General features: G+C 41.2%; 1 protein-coding gene across 3 annotated transcripts in view; it reads right to left on the bottom strand.

Moving 5' to 3' along the window:
- Positions 1 to 23,522, bottom strand: part of LOC115195911 (neural cell adhesion molecule 2) — a 446,035-nt gene that overhangs the window by 118,575 nt on the left and 303,938 nt on the right. The gene's annotated exons all lie outside the window — the stretch shown is intronic.

Raw genomic sequence — 23,522 nt, 5'->3', positions numbered from 1 at the left:
TAAACAAGGACTTGAAAATGAGATTGTGAACTCTACAAACAACGCTGTTGAGATGAAGCAGGTACGGGGAGTAAAACATTTAATTATAACGGACAGAGTCGAGACAGGAACAGCGTCAGAAACAAATTCAAAAGACAAAAACAATACATGTGACAGAATGCAGCAGCCAAACATACGAAGCATCGGGAGTACTGGCGTTAAGGTTGGAATGGTGGCAGCGGCTCTGGGTCGCCACCGATGGAACCGGGGGAAGCCTAGCCAGCTCATCGGGCTTTCACGCCCTAGCTGGCTCGAGAGGTTTCCTTGCCCCGGTTGGCTCGGATGGCGCCCATCCCACGTCGGGCCTCAGCCGGATCATCAGTTCTTGTTCGCCCAGCCGGTCCAGGAGTTTTTTTGGTTTGTCTTTTGTTTTGTTGGTGACGTTGGGGTGCATTCCGCCACCGATGGAACCGGGGTGCCTAAGCCAGCCCGTAGGGCTTTCACGCCCTGGCTGGCTCGAGAGGTTTTCCTGGTTCGGCGGCTTCCCATCCCACGTCACACTCCACTGGATCATTGGGCTCCCATTCTGTTGCGGGATCGACAGGCGTCTTGCCTCAGCTGGATCGTCAGGCTCTCATGCCTCGGCCGGCTCGCCAGGCTCTCACGCTCCTGCCGGTCCGTCGGGTTTTCACGCCCCAACCGGCTTGCCCAGCGCCCATGTCTCGGCCGGTTCGCTCAGGTGGGACGCCGTGTGGCGGGGTACTGTCACGTCTGCTCCCACTCTTCCCTTCCCCTGGCGCTTGAGGGCGCCAGATTACCCTGCATCACACGCTCTTGCCATCCATCACTCACACCTGCCCTCCCTCGTCACTCGCATCAGCGTTATTGGACTCACCTGGACTCATCACATGTTCTTTTCCTCCCCTATATTTGTTTGTTCCCTTGCTCGGTTCCCCGCTGCTGCATTGTATTGTTTTTGTCTTTTCTGTCTCGTCTCTGTCCGTTATAATTAAATGTTTTACTCCCAATACCTGCTTCATCTCAACAGCGTCATTCCGCATGACAGAAACTACAGAAAAGTACAAAACAAGATGTTCTGAAAAAAAAAATATATACACTACCGTTCAAAAGTTTGGGGTCACTTAGAAATGTCCTTGTTTTTGAAAGAACAGCAAAAGTATTGTCCATTAAAATAACATTAAATTGATCAGAAATACAGTGTAGACATTGTTAATGTTGTAAATGACTATTGTAGCTGGAAACAGCTGATTTCTAATGGAATATCTACATAGGCGTACAGAGGCCCATTATCAGCAACCATCACTCCTGTGTTCCAATGGCACGCTGTGTTAGCTAATCCAAGTTTATCATTTTAAAAGGCTAATTGATCAGTAGAAAACCCTTTTGCAATTATGTTAGCACAGCTGTGCTGATTAAAGTAGCAATAAAACTGTCCTTCTTTAGACTAGTTGAGTATCTGGAGCATCAGCACTTGTGGGTTTGATTACAGGCTCAAAATGTCCAGAAACATCTCGTCAGTCTATTCTTGTTTTGAGAAATGAAGGCTATTCCATGTGAGAAATTGCCAAGAAACTTAAGATCTCATACAACGATGTGCACTACTCTCTTCACAGAACAGTGCAAACTGGCTCTAACCAGAATAGAAAGAGGAGTGGGAAGCCCTGGTGCACAACTGAGCAAGAGGACAAGTACATTCGAGTGTCTAGTTTGAGAAACAGACGCCTCACAAGTCCTCAAACTGGCAGCTTCATTAAATAGTACCCGCAAAACACCAGTCTCAACATCGACAGTGAAGAGGCAACTCCGGGATGCTGGCCTTCTAGGCAGAGTTGCAAAGAAAAAGCCATATCTCCGACTAGCCAATAAAAAGATTAAGATGGGCAAAAGAACACAGACACTGGACAGAGGAACTCTGCCTAGAAGGCCAGCATCCCGAAGTCGCCTCTTCACTGTTGACAGTGAGACTGGTGTTTTGCGGGTACTATTTATTGAAGCTGCCAGTTGAGGACTTGTGAGGCGTTCAAGAATGGCCTTTTTCTCACTCACCTTCGGTTATTTGAAAATGAAATCTCCAAAATATCGTCATTTTTTAAACAAAGCAATTATTATTATTATTATTAATTCATTTAGAATGATATAAAAGCCCCTTAGATATTCTCACAGATCAGATTTGCCATAAAGAAAAATGCCCCTTAGATATTAATTTAGGAGACTTCCGGTTGAGCAATGTAGAAAGAAGTCGCACGAGGTCTGTTCTCCGACAACTTTTGTAAATAATCCTACATTTTCGCCTAAATTCATACTTCTCATGACCTCAAAAGTAATTTTAATTACCCAGTAATAGTGAACCTAAGTTAGAATTAGCAAACCAGTCACACGCTTTGGAAAATCGACGGAAAGAACTTCACATTCCACCAAATCAACTTCAGCTAAAATGGCTACCACCCCACCTCCATTGAAGGCTTCAATAGCCACTCCGGGTGATACGGCAAACCCGATAACACTGGAGATCCTTGTCAGAGAGCTGGGAAAATCGTGTGAAAGTTTGGTAGCAGAACTCACCGAATGGCTGAATAACTCACTGGCTGCAATTCAGGCAACCGTGGAAACCATCCGGGGTTCTGTGGCATCTCACACTACATCTCACACTGGCCGAAGATGATGCCGGGCTCTCCGGCCACAGCGACCATCTCACTACGCTGGAAACCAGTATTTTTTCAATTTAATTTAATTTAGTTATTTATTTTTTATTATTTATTACAAAAAACACAAGGAAGGGGTAACATTAAAGTATTAGAACATGAAGAACAAACAAAACAGCATCAAGACACTATCAAACATGTATCAGTCTTTCCGCAACAGAGCCATCCTTATGTGTGAGGTTGCGTGTGCATGATAGTGATATAAAATATATGTCATAGTTTCCTTTTTCATGATCACAATCTTGTGAAACCCGAACCCTCCAAGATCCCCCCACAGTTCCCCATTAGCTGTCCCTCAACCATTCGAGACCCCTCCCACATCCCCCCCCCCGGAAGAAAAAAATAATACAATTATTTCCATTCCCCATTCCCCATTCCCCACCCCCAAGAACCCCAATCCACCAACAACCAAGAGAATGAACGAAAGAGAAAAAGGAAAAGACAGAAGAAAACAGCAAACAACAATGCAAAAAAATAAATAATAATAATAAATGTAAAACAAAGGACATCAAGGACAACTGAAATCATAACAGCAATGCCAACTGTATATGTTTGTGTGCATGTCTGCCACTATTACATGTATGTGTGCATTCTTGTATCTGTTTATTTGAATGAGAGTGTGTGTATATGCATGTGTACAAACACCTGCATGGCATCAGCCTCAGGCAAACCGGCATTAGTTGTAAAAACACTGCCACTTCGTGTCAATCAAATGTACTTGTATTATGTTTTATTTAGACTTTTTTTTCCTCCTTTATCTTTTGCCCATCATTCTCTCTCACACACAGCAACTCCACTCCCACTTGTCTCCAATTCCACATACCAACCCTCAGCTTCCCTCAGCCCATCCTATCTATCTCTGCTGGCCACCCACTTCGTGTTTCTACGCAACACATATCTTTCAACTATGCTATGATGTTTAACATACAATTTCAATCTATCTACTCGAATAGAATCTACAGATTGCATGTTGAAGATAAATACTTTTACTAAGAGTATTAGTATATTAGTAATTGACTGACCCGGTCTCTCATGATCTCCTAACAGTACTATTTCTAGGGTCAATTTTAGATCAATGCTATGCATTTTCAGCCATTCCTGAACCTGAGTCCAGAAACAGGCTACCTGAAGGCAATACCAAAATAAATGGTCTATTAATTCTGTATCCTCACAACAAAATCGGCTGAGCTTCAATGATTTTATGCCCCAAATATTCAACAATTTGTTGGTGGCAAGAATTCTATATAATAATTTTAGCTGAAAAGCACAAAGTCTTGAATCTTGAATCTCACTGTACCATGGAATCGGTACAGTGAGGGAAAAAAGTATTTGATCCCCTGCTGATTTTGTACGTTTGCCCACTGACAAAGAAATGATCAGTCTATAATTGTAATGGTAGGTTTATTTGAACAGTGAGAGACAGAATAACAACAAAAAAATCCAGAAAAACGCACGTCAAAAATGTTATAAATTGATTTGCGTTTTAATGAGGGAAATAAGTATTTGAGAGAGAAAGAGACAAGAAAGTAGTCAAGACGACTAGCTTGATTAAGTCTCCTCCATGTATATCTCACTAGGTCGGGTTTTTTAGTCTCCAAATATCCACTATTTCTAATGTGTCCAGAATATTTGTGATTTCCTTAAGGGCACGGTGATGATAGTTTGTAGAATGATTTCCTTTACGGTCCATTGAGGTACTTAACACTGTGTTATAGTCTCCTACCATTATGATTAGATTATTTGTTGCTTGTAAGTTCAATAAATTGGTATAAATGTTTTCGAAGAAGTGTGGATCATCCTGATTTGTACCATATAGATTAATGAGCCAAATCTCTTTTTCGTCCACAATCATATTCAAAAGGATCCAACTTCCTTGCAAATCATTCTTGATTATTTGCACATTCAGATCGACATTTTTGTTAATTAATATCATCACACCCTTTGAGTTCCTTTGTCCATGACAGAAAATTATTTCACCACCCCATTCCTTTTCCCACGCAACTTCATCTAAGGATGTAAACAGTATATGTTATATTCCTTTTCTTTTAGGCATGTAAAGACTGATCTTTTTTATAATCTGCCAAACCGTTACAATTATAACTAGCTATACTTATTTCACCCCTTACCATAACTAGATACTATTCTCAGGCTAAATTGACCATAATTAGTGCTTGTAAAGTTACTGCCATCAGAGGTGTTATGAAGGTCAAAACTAGTTTTCAAATGTCTGATATTTAGAATTCAAGAAATAGGTTCTAGCAATATTTTTTTTATTCCCTTACCTGTTTGCCAATGCCACAGATGTTAGAAAATGTAGACAAATTATATGTATAACAAATCTGAGTAGGTTGATGTGTATGATATTGGATATGATATAATGAGAGTGTGTATGATGTCTGTATAAGAGTAAGACTATAATGTGTGATGTCCAAATAAATAATAACTCTGCCAATTTGCATGTTTGAGTGTCTATGTGTGTAACATGTAGTGCGTATAGTCTTAATATTCATAATTGTAATCCATATCGTATCACCATCATAGTTGCATCATAATTACCTTTAACATAATTGAAAACACATCCCAGCATTTCCATAGCAATTGACGTTTCACATGATCATGAAAGAGACCTTGCATTACTCTAGAGAAGGCTTCACTACAGTACAAATGTATTCCGTACAATATGTTATTATTACCCAATGCCCCTATTCTGATATCTTCCCCTTGCTTGTTGTAAACATATATAAACTTGTAGACAAATAGAAAAAATATAGACAAACAATAAACACATTCAATTATAAAACAGTTCTCAACAATAGAGAGAAAGGGAGAGAAGAGAAGAGAAAAGAGAGAGTGAGAGAAGAGAGCGAGATCAGGTGTGTGTGTGTATGTATAAGTCCGTATGTGTACGCAAGCATGTAGTTCAGTACGTGTGTGTTCATATCCACTTCATAATGTTCAGATATTTTAAACAGTTCCCAAACCCTCTTTTTTTTGGTAACCTGAAGTCCCTGTAGAATTTAGTACAGCCACGGTGTTATGGAGCTGTCTCGGAATAGCTGTCCATCAATAACGAGTTTGTCCACAATGATAAAGGCACGCCTACCATGCTTCCTTTGTTGTCTTTGTATCGGATACAGTCTCTTACTACGTTCGTTTATCTCCTTTGGAAATTGGTCATTGAGACCGAATTTGGTCCCTTCCTCTGCATTTGATCAGCTCCTTTTGTTGGCAGTGTTCAAATTTTGCGATGATCGGTCTGGGACCCTTGGTTTTGTCGCTCCGAGCTCCAAGTCTGTGTACTTGGTGGAAAGCCACCTTGTTTACAGTCTCTATAGGAAGTTTCAAGGCGGATTGCATGAATTCTCTGATCGCGCCCTCTGGATTATTGGATGCGTCCTCAGGATACCAAAAGATTTTCACGCATACTACGACTTTGTATGTCTAGTAGCGTCTCCTTCATCACCCTGTTTTCCCTGAGTAGATAATCCATGTTGGAATCGTGTATTTTTACCTTGGCTGTGAGTGTCTTGTTTTCTCTTTGGAGCTTGAGAATTTCACTCTGGCTGAACTCCAAGCTCCCCCTCAGCCCTGCTACCTCCTCACACAACTTTTCCATTGTTGCATGGATTCCAACCAGAGCACTAGCCTGGATTCCAACCAGAGCACCCTGGATTCCAACCAGAGCACTAGCCTGGATTCCAACCAGAGCACCCTGGATTCCAACCAGAGCACCCGTGTCTGTAGATGAATCTGTTTTAATTTTTTTTGTCGGGTTAAAGTTATTTTGTGAGGTGGGCGGAACTTTTCACGAAGGAGTATGTTGTTCCTCCATAGCGTAAAGCTGTTGGTACTTGTTGATTTCATTCAGGATCTCCTTGGTATCCAGATTGGCTCTATACTGCAAACAGTTGTTTTACGAAAAGATAACAATGAGTCTTTCCCACGACAACGACAGGTGTCTGTAGTACAGCTAGCTAGCACTCGCGGAATCCAAGCAAAAAGAAGGAACATAAACTCCCAGCCGTAAAGGCTAACCGCATTGTGGAATCCTTAGTAACAAAACTTTAGTTCGGATTAAAATCGATTTAATGAAAATATTTTAATGTAAACAACAAACCGAGTGTAGACAGTACAGTGTCCTGTTGCGCGCTAGGAACCAGTCTTAAGGAGATGTTTATCTTTTAAATGGTGTAAAATAGTTGATTGTTTGAGAAATTGAAATTATTAGATTTTTGATGTTTTGAATTTCCAGCCTTGCTAGCAATCCCATCTCAGGGTTCATTGCTAAACTAAACAATATCAAATGGAAGTTTAAAGAGCAGTGAGACTGTATAGTATGTCATTGTCAACAACAGAAACAAGTTATGTGCTGCTTCAAACATAGCTACTGTAGTCAGCAAGCTTTAGCAAAGGATTGTTTCACGAGAAACGGATCGATAGATGGCCATAGATTTATGTAGCCTAGTGTCCACACGGTTACTAGAACTAACGTAACTCACATAATACAGGCAGGTGAAAAATCATCCCAGTTCAGGCATTCAATGTACTTCAGGCATTCAATGTATGCGCTGTCGGTAGAAGGACTCAGCTGCTTCAGGATTTTCGGAAAAATGGAACTCACCGTTAAAGGTGACACGGAGTCAGGCAGGATATATCAGCCCAAAGTGGATTCCCTTCTTGTACAGAATGGACTTGATGTCGTTGAATGCGGCCCATTTCTTCGCCAGGCTAGAACTGAAATCCTGGTAGAACTTGATCTTGTGGCCTTGGAAAGTGATGTCGCCAAGGTTCCCTTGCCCTCCGAAGGACGAGCTCCTTTTCCTTGTATCGATGGAACCACACTATGATGGGACGAGGTCTGGGGCGACGTTTCTTTGCAAGGCTGCGGTGGGCTCTATCAAGTTAAGGGAGATTAGGAAAATCCTCATCACCCAAAACTTCCTTGAACAGCTCCGCCATGAACTGGGTTGGATATCCTGCCTCAGAATCCTCCGTCAGTCCAATCACACAGATATTCTGGCATTTTGAATGTGAAATCAAATCTTCCACTTGTAGCTGCAGAGACTTGTTGGTGGCGGCCACATCGTTAACCTCCCTGGAAGCTTGCGTCCCACTTAGTCAACAGCCAGTAGAATCACGTGGCGCGAAATACAAATACCTCATAAATGCTATAACTTCAATTTCTCAAACACATTACTATTTTACACCATTTTAAAGACAAGACTCTCGTTAATCTAACCACATTGTCCGATTTCAAAAAGGCTTTACAGCGAAAGCTGAGTACCCTGCCAAAAATAATATCACAGCCATTTTCAAAGCAAGCATATATGTCACAAAATCCAAAACCACAGCTAAATGCAGCACTAACCTTTGATGATCTTCATCAGATGACACTCCTAGGACATTATGTTATACAATACATGCATGTTTTGTTCAATCAAGTTCATATTTATATAAAAAAAATGCTTTTTACATTAGCATGTGATGTTCAACACTAGCATACCCACCGCAAACTTCCGGTGAATTTACTAAATTACTCACGATTAACGTTCACAAAATACATAACAATTATTTTAAGAATTATAGATACAGAACTCCTTTATGCAATCGCGGTGTCAGAATTTAAAATAGCTTTTCGGCGAAAGCACATTTTGCAATATTCTGAGTAGATAGCCCGGCCATCACGGCTAGCTAATTTGACACCCACCAAGTTTGGCCCTCACCAAACTCAGATTTACTATAAGAAAAATTGGATTACCTTTGCTGTTCTTCGTCAGAATGCACTCCCAGGACTTCTACTTCAACAGCAAATGTTGTTTTGGTTCCAAATAATCCATAGTTATATTGAAATACGTTTTATACTGAATGCACGTTTTGTTCATGCGTTCAGGTCACAATCCGAAGGATGACGCGCGAGTGCATTTCGTGACAAAAAATGTCAAAATATTCCATAACCGTACTTCGAAGCATGTCAAACGCTGTTTAATCTAACCACATTGTTCGATTTTCAAAGAGGCTTCACGGCAAAAGCATAAAGTTAGATTATGTTAGGACAGTACATAGCCACAAAAGTACAAACATCCATTTTCAATTCAAGGTCAGGCGTCACCAAAAGCAGAAACCAGCTAAAATTATGCACTAACCTTTGACAATCTCCATCAGATGACACTCCTAGGACATTATGTTATACAATACATGCATTTTTTGTTCCATCAAGTTCATATTTATATCCAAAAACAGCATTTTACAGTAGCGGTGAAATTCAGATTTTTTTCTTCTCTGAAATGCTTCCGGTGAACAACGTTACAATTTACAAAATTAGTATTCGAAAACATTGGTAAATTATAATATTGTCATTCAAATAATTATAGTTTAACATTTCGTAAATGCTACTGTATTGCCAGATTTCAAAATAACTTTACTGGGAAATCACAAGTTGCAATAAACCGGGTGCTGTGCTAAGAACAATAGGCTAGGCTATATAGGTTAGCATCATCTTGTAACCATGTAATATCAATAATACTATTGTCAATAATCCCTTACCTTTGATTATCTTTATCCATTGGCACTTCCAGGAATCCCAGGTCCACAACAAATGTGGTTTCTTTTGACAAAGTTCATAATTGATGTCCAAATAACTCAAAGTTGTTAGGCTTCGGTGGCTACTAAAAAGTAGCGCGGGGGGGTGGGAAGTCACGGCGAAAAGTTTAAAAAGTTTTAAAAAATAATCTATTTACGTTCGTTCAAACATGTCAAACGTTGTTTAGCATCAATCTTTAGAGCCATTTTTAACGTGAAACATCAGTAATGTTTCAAGCCGACCTCTCCTGTGTCTAGAAAAACGTTTTTGAAAAATGTCTCGCGTCACATGATAGCGCAGGTGCAGGCAATAATGGAAGTGACGACATCCCAGGGACGTCAACTTCCCTGCATTCTAATTCGATCTCTGTTCATCATAGACGCTTCAAACAACTTTATAAAGATCGCTGACATCTAGTGGAAGCCCTAGGAGTTGTGAAATGAATCCTTTCTCACTGTGGTATCTATTAAACAATGACTCAAAAAAAATAGTATCGCCACAAAATTATTTTTTTCTCTCAGGTTTTCTCAGGTTTTTGCCTGCCATATGAGTTTTGTTATACTTACAGACACCATTCAAACAGTTTTAGAAAATTCAGAGTGTTTTCTATCCAAATAATAATATGCATATCCTAGCTTCTGAGTTGGTGTAGGTGGCAGTTAAAAATGGGCACATAATTTTTTCAAAATTCTCAATACTGCCCCCTAGCCCCAACAGGTTTTAATAAAAGACAATTACTGGTATAAGCAAATAATTTTGATTTCTTTCATTTTACTCAGGCTTTGAACTTGCTGCTCCACCAATGGCAATCTATAGCCTAAATTGCAGTTTGGCAGCCTTTAGGTCATTTTGGATACCAATGTTACTAGCTAGTAAGACACTGATCCTGTCCACCAATATTTGTGTATATATACATTTTTCATTGGGGTCTGCTTGATACATAAAACATTTTATTGTATTTTTTACTCTTTATTTTTATGGACACCGTGGTTTATGTTGGCCATGATTGGTGAGGTTGGTCACTGACGGTCCTCAGTTACATTCACTTTATCTTAGACTCCGCTACGACATTGGAGTCTAATACTATCACTCCTCTCTTCCAATTGTACTCTTGTTTAATTGTTGCACTAGCTGAAGAGTTTAGATGCACGGTTTGTTTGCTTAATTGAACATATCCAAAATACTAATTGTCCGTTTGCATACTTTTTTGAATTGTTCCCTCCTAACGACATTTAACAATTTGCCAATACATGGGCTGACCCTTTTCATCGCATACTGATTCATTTCAAACGTTTCTCATCACTCAGTCCTGTGGCGACACCTAGTGGACTACACTCATTTTATGGCCATTGAAATGCCACCAATCGCTGATAATATTTTTCCATAACTGAAGCTGAAGGTTATACTAGTTGTTTAAAGTGTGACTGAAACCGAAAATGTACACTTGCCTATTGACATATTTTATTTTTAAATTTCAAGGGCGTATGTAACTTCTTTCCTAGGTCGGTTTGACCTCACTGCACATGTAGGGTAATCAACGGATGCTGAGTAAGAGGGAATTCCTGCAGCTCCTCTCAAGTTTAGGATTTGTATTTTTCCTTTTTTTTCTTTGAAGGGTGTTGTACTATCATTTTTATTTTTGTGTATGTCGGGAATGCTGGGGGTGGTGGGGGGGAAGGGTTACGTTGGCATTATCCAAAGATTCTTGTGCTTTGCTTTTTTTAGAGGATTTAATTTATTTTTTATTCAGATGTTTTGCTCATGCTGCTCCTCTCTCAATCTCTCTTTTTCTCTTTCTTCTTCATTTGACTTCTCTTTATAAGGATTAATGTATAGTTCAACAACAAGTCAGGATGGTACTTTAGGGCTTCCAGTCAGACTGCTGACATGGAACATTTGCCGTTGTGAGGGGCAAATTAAGCGCTCCAGAGTATATTCACATCTGAAGAGCATGAATACTGATATCGCATTTCTTCAAGAAAAGCACCTATGTGTTAACGACCATACTAGATTGCGTAAAGCAAGGGTTGGACAGGTTTTTCATTCTAACTTTAATGGCAACGCCAGGGGAACAGTAATAGTGATTCACAAACGAGTACATTTTTCACCCTCATATATCATTTCAGATACTGAAGGACATTATACAATAGTTACTGGCACCCTCTTCCAAACCCCTGTAGTACTTGCAAATGTGTACGCCCCTAACTGGAATGTTTACGCCCCTAACACTAGATTTCTGACATATATTTAGCCTCTTTCCCTAATCTTGACAGCCACCGCCTCATCTTCGGCGGGGACCTTAACCGTGTCATTGAACCAAGACTTGACCAGTCTAATCCCAGAACATTTACTCCTTCCGTAATGGCAAAAGCTCTTTCTACATTCATGACCCACATGGGTTGTGTTGATCAATGGCGCTACCTCCATCCGGTCACAAAAGACTTCTACTTTTCTCATATTCATCAAGCCTACTCACGCATGGACAACTTTTTTTTAGATAGAGCCCTTCTCCCCTCAGTTAAAAAGAGGAGTGGGGGGGTTGGGGGGGCACACAATGCAAATAGTCCGGGTAGCCATTTGATTACCTGTTCAGGAGTCTTATGGCATGGGGGTAAAAACTGTTAAGAAGCCTTTTTGTCCTAGACTTGGCACTCCGGTATCGCTTGCCATGCGGTAGAAGAGAGAACAGTCTATGACTGGGGTGGCTGGGGTTTCTGACAATTTTTAGGGCCTTCCTCTGACACCGCCTAATGTAGAGGTCCTGGATGGCAGGCAGCTTAGCCCCAGTGATGTACTGGGCCATACACACTACCCTCTGAAGTGCCTTACGGTCAGAGGCCGAGCAATCGCCGTACCAGGCAGTGATGCAACCGGTCAGGATGCTCTCGATGTTGCAGCTGTAGAACCTTTTGTGGATCTCAGGACCCAAGCCAAATCTTTTTAGTTTCCTGAGGGAGAATAGGCTTTGTCGTGCCCTCTTCACGACTGTCTTAGTGTGTTTGTACCATTCTAGTTTGTTGTTGATGTGGACACCAAGGAATTTGAAGCTCTCAACCTTCTCCACTACAGCCCCATCGATGAGAATGGGGGCGTGCTCGGGCCTCCTTTTCCTGTAGTCCACAATAATCTCCTTAGTCTTGGTTACATTGAGGAATTTGTTGTTATTCTGGCACCACCTGGCAAGGTCTCTTACATCCTCCCTATAGGCTGTCTCGTCGTTGTCGGTGATCAGGCCTACCACTTTTGTGTTGTCTGCAAACGTAATGATGGTGTTGGAGTCGTGCCTGGCCATGCAGTCGTGGGTGAACAGGGAGTACAGGAGGGCACTGAGCACGCACCCCTGGGGAGCTCCAGGGTTGAGGATCAGCGTGACAGATGTGTTGCACCTACCCTCACCACCTGGGGGCGGCCAGTCAGGAAGTCCAGGATCCAGTTGCAGAGGGAGGTGTTTAGTCCCAGGATCTTTAGCTTAGTGATGAGTTTTGAGGGTACTATGGTGTTGAACGCTGAGCTGTAGTCAATGAATAGCATTCTCACATAAGTGTTCCTTTCCAGGTGGGAAAGGGCAGTGTGGAGTGCAATAGAGATTGCATCATCTGTGGATCTGTTTGGGCGGTATGCAAATTGGAGTGGGTCTAGGGTTTCTGGGATAATGATGTTAATGTGAGTCATTACCAGCCTTTCAAAGCACTTCATGACTACGGACGTGAGTGCTACGGGTCTGTAGTCATTTAGGCAGGTTGCCTTTGTGTTCTTGGGCACAGGGGCTATGGTGGTCTGCTTGAAACGTTGGTATTACAGACTAAATCAGGGACATGTTGAAAATGTCAGTGAAGACACCTGCCAGTTGGTCAGCACATGCCTGGAGCACACGTCCTGGTAATCCGTCTGGGCCCGCAGATGTATGTATATTGTCCTGTTTAAAGGTCTTACTCACGTCGGCTACGGAGAGCATGATCACACAGTCGTCTGGAACAGCTGATGCTCTCATGCATGCCTCAGCGTTGCTTGCCTCAAAGCGAGCATAGAAGTGATTTAGCTCGTCTGGTAGGCTTGTGTCACTGGGCAGCTCGCAGCTGTGCTTCCCTTTGTAGTCTGTAATAGTTTGCAAGCCCTGCCACATAAGACGAGCATCGGAGCCGGTGTAGTATGATTCAATCTTATCCCTTTATTGACGCTTTGCCTGTTTGATGTGTACATAATGCTTCTGGATATCAGGACAGCGATCACTCACCTCGGATTAGACGAGGTCCTCCTTTTAAACAGCCCTACTGTGAAGTAGGAAGTGGTGTCAAACGCCCCAATCCTGAATTCGGTCACATACAGTACATCGAAAGGTAGGCATATGAGGGAATGCTGCAAGGAGGCATGAGGACTGCCGATGTGGCCAGGGCAATACATTGCAACGTCCGTACTGTGAGACACCTAAGACAGCACTACAGGCTGACAGGACAGACAGCTGATCATCCTCGTAGAGGCAGACCATGTGTAACAACTCCTGCACAGGATCGGTACATCTGAACATCACACCTGCGGGACAGGTACAGGATGGCAACAACAACTGCCCGAGTTGCACCAGGAATGGACAATCCCTCCATCAGTGCTCAGACTGTCCGCATTAGGCTGAGAGAGGCTAGACTGAGGGCTTGTAGGCCTGTTGTAAGGCAGGTCCTCACCAGACCTCACCGGCAACAACGTCGCCTATGGGCACAAACCCACCGTCGCTGGACCAGACAGGACTGGCAAAAAGTGCTCTTCAGTGACGAGTCGCGGTTTTGTCTCACCAGGGGTGATGGTCGGATTCACGTTTATCGTAGAAGGAATGAGCATTACACCGAGGCCTGCACTCTGGAGCGGGATCGATTTGGAGGTGGAGGGTCCGTCATGGTCTGGGGTGGTGTGTCACAGCATCATCGGACTGAGCTTGTTGTCATTGCAGGCAATCTCAACGCTGTGCGTTACAGGGAAGACATCCTCCTCCCTCATGTGGTAACCTTCCTGCAGGCTCATCCTGACATGACCCTAGAAATGTCTGGGAACTTGCTGATGCCTTGGTGGAAGAGTGGGGTAACATCTCACAGCAAGAACTGGAAAATCTGGTGCAGTCCATGAGGAGGAGATGCAATGCAGTACTTAATGCAGCTTGTAGCCACAACAGATACTGACTGTTACTTTTGATTTTGACCCCCCTTTTGTTCAGGGACACATTATTCAATTTCTGTTAGTCACATGTCTGTGGAACTTGTTCAGATTATGTCTCAGTTGTTGAATCTTGTTATGTTCATAGAAATATTTACACATGTTAAGTTTGCTGAAAATAAACGCAGTTGACAGTGAGAGGACGTTTGTTTTTTTGCTGAGTTTATATGCTTGACAAAAAATGGAAAAGTATTGTTTCGCACACAAGTTCACTGTTGCCCATTAAAAACTTAGGTCCATATTATGGCATTAACAGCTCAAATTAGCAAAGAGAAACGACAGTCCATCATTAGTTTAAGACATGAATATCAGTCAATATGGAAAATATCAAGAACTTTGAAAGTTTCTTCAAGTGTATGATAAAACTGGCTCTCATGAGGACCACTACAGGAAAGGAAGACACAGAGTTACCTCTGCTGCAGAAGATAAGTTCATTAGAGTTAACTGCACCTCAGATTGCAGCCCAAATAAATGCTTCACAGAGTTCAAGTAACAGACACATCTCAACATCATCTGTTCAGAGGAGACTGCGTAAATCAGCCCTTCATGGTCAAATTGCTGCAAAGAAACCACTACTAAAGGACACCAATAAGAAGAAGATACTTGCTTGGGACAAGAAACACAAGCAATGGACATTAGACCGGTGGAAATCTGTCATTTGGTCTGATGAGTCCAAATTTGAGATTTTTGGTTCCAACCACAGTGTCTTTGTGAGACACAGAGTAGGTGAACGGATGATCTCCGCATGTGTGGTTCCCACAGTGAAGCAAGGAGGAGGAGGTGTGATGGTTCTTTGCTGGTGACACTGTCAGTGATTTATTTAGAATTCAAAGCACACTTAACCAGCATGGCTACCACAGCTTTCTGCAGCAATACGCCATACCATCTGGTTCGCACTTAGTGAGACTATCCTCATTTGTTTATCAACATGCCAATGACACAAAACACACCTCCCGGCTGTGTAAGGGCTATTTGACCAAGAAGGAGAGTGATGATACTGCATCAGATGACCTGGCTTCCAAAATCACCCGACCTCAACTCAATTGAGATGGCGTACGATGAGTTGGGCCCCAGAGTGAAGGAAAAACAGGCAACAAGTGCTCAGCATATGTGGGAACTCCTTCAAGACTGTTGAAAAGCATTCCTCTTGAAGCTGGTTGAGAGAATACCAAGAGTGTGCAAAGCTGTCAAATGCAAAGGGTGGCTACTTTGTAGAATCTAAAATATAATAAAATATTTGTTTAACACTTTTTTGGTTACTAAATTATTCCATATGTGTTATTTCATAGTTTGATGTCTTCACTATTATTCTACAGAGTAAAAAAATAGTAAAAATAAAGAAAAAACCTTGAATGAGTTGGTGCGTCCAAACTTTTGACTGGTACTGTATGTGTAATCCTTTTCAGTTTCGAATGCCTAGAAAATTTACCTTTGAGACTTGTTATTGTAGAGTCTTTTTTTTCAGCTGAAATATATAATATTTAGTGAGTATTTTGTCTATAGAATTTCATTACTATCAGTGCTGAGCTGTAGTGTTGACTACTGAGTGTATATATATACTGAGTGTACAAAACATGAAGGACACCTTCCTAATACTGAGTTGCAGAAACAGCGCCAACCAAACAACAGTGCTAGACTGCTGTACTACAAAAACACCGGTCGTTGTTGTTAAAAACTTTTTGTAAACAACTGGTTGCAGTAAAGAGCCAACCTGGATACTAAAGAGATCCTAATGGGAAATCAACGAGTATCAACAGCTTTACGCTAAGGAGGAACAAAATACTCCATCATGGAAAGATCTGGCTACCTCACAATAGAACCTGGTTGTTTTCCCCACTAAAACAGTTTGTCTTTTTTAAACATATGAAAAATATATATTTATCCCAACAAAAAAAAGAAAGACAGATTCATCTACAGACACGGACGATTTACTTACCGTTGAAGTAGAGGCTAGTGCTTGGGCTGGAATCCATGCAACACTGGAACAGTTGTGTGAGGAGGTAGCAGGGCTGACGGGTAGTTTGGAGTTTAGCCAGAGTGAAATTCTCACGCTCCAAGGAGAGAACAAGGCACTCACAGCCAACGTAAAAAGGTAAAAATCCACGATTCCAACATGGATTGTCTACTCAGGGAAAACAGGGTGATGAGGGAGCCGCCACTAGACATACAAAGTCGTAGCATGAATGAAAATGTAATATTTTCTGGGATTCCTGAGGACGCATCCAATAATCCAGAGGGTGCAATCTGAGAATTCATGCAATCTGCCTTGAAACTTCCTCTAGAGACTGTAATCAAGGTGGCTTTCCACCCAGTACACAGACTTGGAGATCAGAACGACAAGACCAAGGGTCCCCGATCGATCATCGCAAAATTTGAACACTACCAACAAAAGGAGCTGATCAAAAGCAGGGGAAGGGAGCTTAAAGGGACCAAATTCGGTCTCAATGACCAATTTCCACAGGAGATAAATGAACGTCGTAAAAGGCTGTATCCTGTACAGAGGCGACAGAGGGAGAGGGGTAAGTGTGCCTTTCTCATTGTGGACAAACTCTTTATAGATGGACAGCTATTCCGAGACAGCTCCATAACACCATGCATGGCTGTACTAAATTCTACAGGGACTTCAGGTTACGAAAAAAAGAAAGTATGAGAACTGTGAAAATATCTGAACACTATGAAGTGGATATCAACACACATACTCAAATACATGTTCGCTTACAAATACAGACAAAAACATACACAGAAACACATGAAGCTCACTCTACATCCTTATATGAAGTTGTGTGGAAAAAGGAATTGGGTGGTGAAATAATTTTCTGTCATGGACAAAGAAACTCAGAAGGTGTGATGATACTAATTAACACAAATTTTGATCTGAATGTGCAAATAGTCAGGAATGATTCGCAAGGTGGATTTTTTTAACATGAAAGTGGATGAAAAAGAGATTTGGCTCATGAATCTATATGGTCCAAATCAGGATGATCCATACTTCTTCGAAAATATTTATACCAATTTATTGAACTTACAGGAAACAAATGATCAAATCATTATGGTGGGATACTATAACACAGTGTTAAGTACCTCAATGGACCGTAAAGGAAATCACTCTACAAACTATCATCACCGTGCCCTGAAGGAAATAACAAATATTATGGACACATTAGAAATAGTGGATATTTGGAGACTAAAAAACCCTGACTGAGTGAGATATACATGGAGGAGACTTAATCAAGCTAATCGTCTTGACTACTTTCTTGTCTCTTTCACTCTTGCATCAAAGGTAAAAAAAAATATTAATATGAGACAGAATGCAATCGGATCATCATCTAATTGGCGTTCACATAACTCTTATAGAATTTCCACATGGAAGGAGATATTGGAAATTTTATCAAAGTTTACTGGAGGACAACTTATTTTTAACTAAGACAAAATCATTTATCTTCTGAATTTTTCCAGTATAATATAGGTTCAGCAAATTCCCTCATTGTTTGGGATACCTTTAATGTACCTTCAGAGGTCATTCAATTCAATATTCATCAATAATAAAAAGGCAGTTTCTGGCTAAAGAGACAGGACTAACAAGGGAAATACATGAACTAATAGTACACGTATTTAGCAATAAAAACAATACTACAGAGATACAAAATAAGCTAGAGGAAAAACAAAAAGAACTAGAGGAACTTATTCAAGAATGATCTAATGTAATCTATTACAAAAATAAAGCAAACTGGATGGAATATGGAGAAAAATGCACAAAATCTTTCCTGAATTTAACAAAACGCTAACAAAAATAATTTGCAGAAACTCGTTACTGAAGACAGAGTCATCTATGATTCTCCGAATTATATTTTAAAAGAGGAAGCTAAATATTTCAAGCAGATGTTCTCTTTTCCGTCCCACTGAATGAAGATTACGGTAAGGAATTCTTTCCAAATAATACAAAAAATGGAAAATTAACAAATGTACAGAAAGATCAGTGCGAAGGCCAAATCACAGAGGAATAACTTTTTGAGGCTATAAAATACTTTCAGTCTGGAAAAACCCCAGGGCTTGATGTCATACCGGTAGAGGTATATCAAGCCATTTTCGATATACTAAAAGCTCCATTGTTAGATTGTTTTAACTACTCCTATAGAAATGTTAGTCTGTTAGGTACTCAGCAGGAAGGTCTGATTTCAGATGGCAAATATAAAGATCCAGGCTATCTAAAAAACTGGAGGCCCTTTACACTTCAATGTTGTGATGCAAAAATTCTAGCGAAATTCATAGCACTCAGAATATAAAAGGTACATCCTGATTAGACAGGTTTTTTTAGATGGACAATATATTGGAGATAATATACGACAACTACCAGAAATAATAGAACATCAATAATAGAACATCAAAGTAATGTATAGCGACCCCCATAGTAAATAACGGTTACTTCTCAGAGAGTTTTGAATAGTTAAGAGGAGTTAAACAAGGGTCAGCACATCATTTCTTTTTGGCCATCGGAATGCTAGCTATTAAAATCAGATCCAATAACAACATTAGAGGATTAGAAATCCAAGGCTTAAAAACAAAGGTGTCCATGTATGCCGATGACTCAAGTTTATATTAAGTCCGCTAGCTAGATCCCTGCAATGTCTTATTGAAGATCTAGATAACTTTCTGGACTCTCTGGACTAAAACGTAATTATGATAAGTGTACAATATTATATATTGGATCTTTAAAAAATAAAACTTTTACATTACCCTTCAGTTTACATATAAAATGGGCTGACGGTGAAGTAGACATACTTGGTATTCAGATCACAAAATATATAAATATGCTTTCCACAATGAATTTCAATAGAAAACTTGTAAAAATAGACAAGCTTAAGCAACCATGGAGAGGTAATACCTGTCTATTTATGGACAAATTGCCCTCATTAACTCTTTAGTCATATCTCAGTTTCCTCACTTACAGTTGAAGTCGGAAGGTTACATACACCTTAGCCAGAATACATTTAAACTCAGTTTTTCCCAAATCCTGACATTTAATCCAAGTAAAAATTCACTGTCTTAGATCAGTTAGGATCACCTCTTTATTTTAAGAATGTGAAATGTCAGAATAATAGTAAAGAAAATGATTTATGTCAGCTTTTATTTATTTCATCACATTCCTAGTGGGTCGGAAGTTTACATACACTCAATTAGTATTTGGTAGCATTGCCTTTTAATTGATTAACTTGGGTCAAACGTTTTGGGTAGCCTTCCACAAGCTTCCCACAATAAGTTGGGTGAATTTTGACCCATTCCTCCTGACAGAGCTGGTGTAATTGAGTCAGGTTTGTTGGCCTCCTTGCTCGCACACACTTCTTCAGTTCCGCCCACAAATTGTCTATAGGATTGAGGTCAGGTCTTTGTGATGGCCACTCCAATACCTTGACTTTGTTGTCCTTAAGCCATTTTGCCACAACTTTGGAAGTATGCTTTGGGTCATTGTCCATTTGGAAGACCCATTTCTGACCAGTCTTTAACTTCCTGACTGATGTCTTGAGACGTTGCTTCAATACATCCCAATAATATTCCTACCTCATGATGCCATCTATTTTGTGAAGTACATCAGTCCCTCTTGCAGCAAAGCACCCCCACAAAATTATGCTGCCACCCCCATGCCTCACGGTTGGGATGGTATTCTTCAGCTTGCAAGCATCCCCCTTTTTCCTCCAAACATAATGATGGTCATTATGACCAAACAGTTCTATTTTTGTTTCATCAGACCAGAGGACATTTCTCCAAAAAGTACGATCTTTGTCCCCATGTGCAGTTGCAAACCGTATTCTGGCTTTTTTATGGTGGTTTTCAAACAGTGGCTTCTTTCCTGCTGAGCGGCCTTTCAGGTTACGTCGATATAGGTCCGGTTTCACTGTGGATATAGATATTTTTGTACCTGTTTACTCCAGCATCTTCACAAGGTCCTTTGCTGTTGTTCTGGGATTGATTTGCCCTTTTCGAACCAAAGTACATTAATCTCTAGGAGACAGAATGCGTATCCTTCCGGAGCGGTATGACGGCTGCATGGTCCCATGGCGTTTATACTTGCGTACTATTGTTTGTACAGATGAACGTGGTACCTTCAGGCGTTTGGAAATTGCTCAAGGAAAAACCAGACTTGTGGAGGTGTACAATTTTTTTTCTGAAGTCTTGACTGATTACTTTTGATTTTCCCATGATGTCAAGCAAAGAGGCACTGAGTTTGAAGGTAGGCCTTGAAATACATCTACAGGTAGACCTCCAAATGACGGAAAAGATGGCAATTAGCCTATCAGAAGCTTCTAAAGCCATGACCTAATTTTCTGGAATTTTCCAAGCTGTTTAAAGGCACAGTCAACTTTGTGTATGTAAACTTTGACCCACTGGAATTGTGATACAGTGAATTATAAGTGAAATAATATGTCTGTAAACAATTGTTAGAAAATTACTTGTGTCATACACAAAGTAGATATCCTAACCGACTTGCCAGACCTATAGTTTGTTAACAAGAAATTTGTGGAGTGGTTGAAAAACGAGTTTTAATGACTCCAACCTAAGTGTATGTACATTTCTGACTTTAACTGTATGTGTTGCACAGTGGAGGCTGTTAAGTGGAGGACAGCTCATAACAATGTCCGGAACGGCACAAATGGAATGGAATCATTACCATAAGCCCGTCCTCCCCAATCAAGGTGCCACCAACCTCCTGTGGTTTAGCAGAAACAGGTGTGTGCAGCAGAAATTAGAAAAGGTGTGTGTGTGATGAGAAAGAGTATATGTATAGTAAGAGATTGGGAGTGTGTGTATGTGTGTGTGTGTGTGTGTGTGTGTGTGTGTGTGTGTGTGTGTGTGTGTGTGTGTGTGTGTGTGTGTGTGTGTGTGTGTGTGTGTGTGTGTGTGTGTGTGTGTGTGAGAGAGAGAGAGGTGGCAGACATGAGGTGGTGTTGAGGCTCAGTAATGAAAATGTTTAGTGGAGAGAGAGACAGGGGGAACTCTCTCTCTCTCTCTCTGTAATAAGGCATGGCTAAATGAGTTGAACGGTGAAACAGAGCAGCTCCTAGTAATACTTTATTACTGTATTATATTACAGTATTACATCATTTGTAAAAGCATGAAGGTATATATGCATTCCAAATGCACACAGTTTTTTTCATTAGATATAATTAGATTACCTTGATTATTTGTGTTTGGGTAGATGTGTGTCCCTTTGTGTGTACATGTGTGCCCGTGTGTTTATATGCTCCCATATTTTTGTTTAATGGAATATCTATCAGTAATCATAAAGCATATCCCATACATGTTTACTGTGTATCTCTATCATCTTCCTATCCTCACATATATAATATCTGTCTATGATACGATTAGACCATTAGAGGAAACTGTCCCTGCCCTTTCACGGTCGGTGACACAGTGGAGTCTTGAGGTTTTTCCCAGAATCCCTCAGTGTCTGGGTGTCAGCGGGGCACACCAGACACACATTCAGGGACTACTTCGCACACACCACACAAGGTTGTTGGCACCTTAATTGGGGAGAAAGGGCTTGTGGTAATGGCTGGAGCGGAATTAGTGGAATGGTATCAAATACATCAAACAATTGGTTTCCATGTGTTTGATGCCATTTCATTCGCTCCGTTCCATACATTATTACGAGCCGTCCTCCCCTCCACTGACACACGCACGCAGGTACATGCACACACTCTCAGAGAATACTTCAGGACACTCTGGGAGTCATCCAAAGAGTCAACAAACATGAGACAATTACCGCTCCTACAGTGGTTCTCTTTCTCTCTCTCCCTGCCTAACTAACTTCTCGCTCTCACTCTGTGTGTGTGAGTGCGTGCGTGTTTATGTATGCTTGTGTGCTTGTACACTGTATCCGTGGTGGTGTGTGTATGTACGAACTGCCTTGGCTGTAAAAGGAGAACTGAGAGGTCACTGAACCCCCTGACAATAAATAGATCCTCAGTCATTGAGGCCAGTGGAGGAGAGATATGCTATAGAGCTTCCATTCTCCAGCATCCTCCATATTGTCTGCAGAAGGATCTGTTGAGCTAACATGATGTGCAGGGATTGTTTGAAGGCTGGGACACTGGTAAAACGATTGTATGTCTCTGGGAGAGGTATTCACCTGAAGTAAAACATATGTTGACATGTCAGCCAACCAGCATGTGGTTAAAGTGTAACTCGCAACTGAGTAGAGCACTGAGAGGCACCACTTAGCAATGACATCTGATCAAACACTGACAGAACTCTATAATACTATTTTTAATATTGAAAAATGGCAAGCAGATAAACCATGCAGGCACCATTTGCTGGATGTGTTTAACTATACTTGTGGGGGACCAGAGGTCCTGACAAGAATAGTAAACGGAAATGTTTTGACCAACTGGGGACATTTTGTTAGTCCCCACAAGGTCAAATTATATTTAGGGTTAAGGTTATAATTAGTGTTAGGGTTATAATTTGGTTTAGGGATAGGTTTAGGGAAAATAGGATTTGGAATGGGACTGAATTGTGTCCCCCCACAAGGTTAGTTATAGAAGACTCTGTGTGTGTGTGTGTGTGTGTGTGTGTGTGTGTGTGTGTGTGTGTGTGTGTGTGTGTGTGTGTGTGTGTGTGTGTGTGTGTGTGTGTGTGTGTGTGTGTGTGTGTGTGTGTGTGTGTTTTAGGGTTAAGGTTAAGGTTTTGGGGTTAAGGTTAGGGAAAATAGGATTTTGAATGGGACTGAAAATGTGTTCCCACATGGTTAGTTATTGTACTGTGTGTGTGCCTCTCTCTCTCCCATTCCTCTTCTCTCCTCACCCATTTCTCCCCCACTTTCACCCCATTATTCTTCACCTGCCCATCTCCCCACCCTTCTCACCCCATATTTCTCCCTGCCCCTCTCCTCTTCCTTCCTCTACTCTCCGCACTCTACATCTCCCTCCACCAACCACCCTGTCACTGTCCCTCTCTTCTCTGTCCATAAGCTCTCCTCACCATCTCCACCCCTCACTCCCCTCACCACCCTCAGACATTCCTTCTCCCTGCCCCTTTCCTTCCTG

The sequence above is a fragment of the Salmo trutta genome, chromosome 6 (assembly GCF_901001165.1).
Source record: "Salmo trutta chromosome 6, fSalTru1.1, whole genome shotgun sequence".
Classification (NCBI taxonomy): domain Eukaryota; kingdom Metazoa; phylum Chordata; class Actinopteri; order Salmoniformes; family Salmonidae; genus Salmo; species Salmo trutta.
This window is presented reverse-complemented; position numbering and strand designations above follow the sequence as displayed.